The 2,465-nt window shown below is 35.7% G+C and overlaps 1 long non-coding RNA gene across 1 annotated transcript; it reads left to right on the forward strand.

The window, feature by feature from the left end:
• Positions 1-403: 403 nt before the first annotated feature.
• On the forward strand, positions 404-899 carry LOC147381141 (uncharacterized). The gene is made up of 3 exons (XR_015174752.1): positions 404-634; positions 714-782; positions 872-899. It is a non-coding gene; the product is annotated as an uncharacterized LOC147381141 (long non-coding RNA).
• Positions 900-2,465: the final 1,566 nt, after the last annotated feature.

Below are 2,465 nucleotides of genomic sequence, written 5' to 3' on the forward strand. Positions count from 1 at the left end.
AAAAAGAAATTAACTCAAATTCTAGTTGTAACTCCACTCTCATAAACGTCCCATAACACGTATGAGATTGGTTGTCTCTACTGTACATCCCAGCATAGTATATCATTTCGGATGATATGATAGACTATCCCCTTCAGGTATTCACAAACTCTTTAACAGTTCAAAAAATAACTATATATATATAGGGAAGGGATCAGTGGACAAATTTTGGGACAAAGATCCATACAAATTATATGGATCGTTGGATCATGATAGATCTAACGGCGCAGATCGGATTGAGAATTTAATAACCTACGTGAGATTTTTCTCTCTTAAAAGTTTTAGAAATTATAAACACCTCCCCGAATAAATTAGATTTCTCTCTTCTCTCTTCTCTTTCGTTTCACCATCTCTAACTCAAGCCCTATCAGATTTCTCTAATCTCTTTGCAGAAACTGCGATCTACAATCTCTTAGATCTATGTAAGGAAATTAAGGAGAAGGAGAGTGGTAGCCACGAAGGTAAAGGAGGTTTTCCTTCGACTCCACAATCGATCGATGGAGATGAAGATCGATATCGAAGCTACGAACGTTCCATCGATGAAGAACAGACTAAGATCTTAACCATCAAGGATCATCTAGAAAATCTTGATCAAGTCTGGTTTCGATCTTAGTTTCCCCTAAAAAAAATTCTTAATTTTCTTTTATTCAATTTTAACTAAATTTCTATATCAGTCCGAAGATTCTCTGGTTAATCTTCTCTAAAATCTCGCCGACATGGATATTACATTTAAGGCTCTCAAGGTATAAATCTGAAATCGATTTCTCGATCTCGATCTCCTACGTTCATCCTTTTTATTAATTTTTTTTGTTTTTGTTTTTTTAAATTCCAGAAAACAGATATAGGAAGGCATGCAAATCTTTTGAAATATTAGGTTTCTTATTTTACTCTCAAATTTTACTAAAATTGACTGATTTAAGCTCTGTTTCTTAGATTTCATTTCAGATCTTCTCTCAATCCTCTGAATTATCTTTAAAAATCAAATCTTTTACAATTATTAAATTTTTTTTTCATAAATTACTCTACCTCTCATTCAAAAAACCAGTAAAAGTCTTCAAATTTACATGAACCACCATTGAAGAACGAATCTTCAGTTCAAAATGACAGAACCAACCAGAAAACCAATTTTACAAAAATCGCCGGGTTACAAAGACCCAAATGCCCTGGTTTCCTTAGCCCCAAAACCACCAATCTAATAGGTTGGGCAAGGTGGAAGTTGGGAAAGGTTGCGGTTTAGATTTTTTATAAGGGCGTGAGCTTGAAGAAGTTGGATGGTGGTTATCCACCTAAATGCACCATTGGCTTGCTCAAGTGGTAAGAAATTTGGATAAATTTTTTTACGCAAAATAAATAAACAAACCCCTTGAGTTGGACACTTTTGTACTTAATTATAAATGTGACGCCCCGCCAAACGTTAACACAAATCCCCATGTCAGATCTCGAGGTACTAGGTGGCACCTCGAAATTTTGGCATGGTCTCCTTTGTTTATGTTAACATTCCAAGGCGTTCAACCTGCACCTGATAAACGACATACAATCCTGCACATAAACAAATAAAATATAATACTAGCGAAAGTCTATATATGTCTAATAATGTACGATAAATCAGAGTGCGAAAGAAGAAGTTTATATACTGGATTATACAGAGATTCCTCACTCCAACAATCCTAACACTCAGAACAACATCTATAATATTCTTGGATAAATCGACACCACTAGGGGAGTATAGCCTCAATACTCACCAGGTAACAGACTCTGGTCGTCTATCTGACCTACCAGATAGTCCTCACTCGTGTTCTACACCTGCTTCGCCAAACTCCAGATCTGAAACTAAAAAAATGGAGAAGGAAAGAGTGAGTAACAATGCTTACCCAGTAAGGAAGAACACAATTTCTGCCAATAACCTCTTCTAACATGAACGAATAAGCATACTAAATCATTTTAAAATCTACAAAATTTTACAAAAGAAACTACGATTAACTGGTACATATAGCCAGGGATGAGCAACTAAACTTTTTAAAACTCACATTACATCGATCATCATTACTCACTATAACATTCTCTTTTTATACAAATCTAATTGATCAAATGGAAACATTAAATATGAATTTCATTTTATATATCAAAATAAGCAACAGATACATAATACACAATGGTGGAGTATTGAAATTAGAGAGTTGGGATTCACGACTGGATCGCTCCCAGTCGGGACATGATATTACAATTCTTCTCTGACTTTTAGTTCCTGATTTTGTGGTCGGTCGCTGCACTTACCACGTTTGGTTGACCATTTATCCGACTCAGGCTGGCCGTTTGACGTGAACGTAAGCAATGGGTCTCTTTTCGATGTGTCAGAACGTTCGACTACTATAGATTGTTAGTGATCACTGACTAATCATCTTCGTCTATGCCTATCAGGCGTGCAT

Source organism: Akebia trifoliata, unplaced genomic scaffold, assembly GCF_017979445.1.
Source record: "Akebia trifoliata isolate Shusen 1 unplaced genomic scaffold, ASM1797944v1 Contig00726, whole genome shotgun sequence".
Taxonomy (NCBI): Eukaryota; Viridiplantae; Streptophyta; class Magnoliopsida; order Ranunculales; family Lardizabalaceae; genus Akebia; species Akebia trifoliata.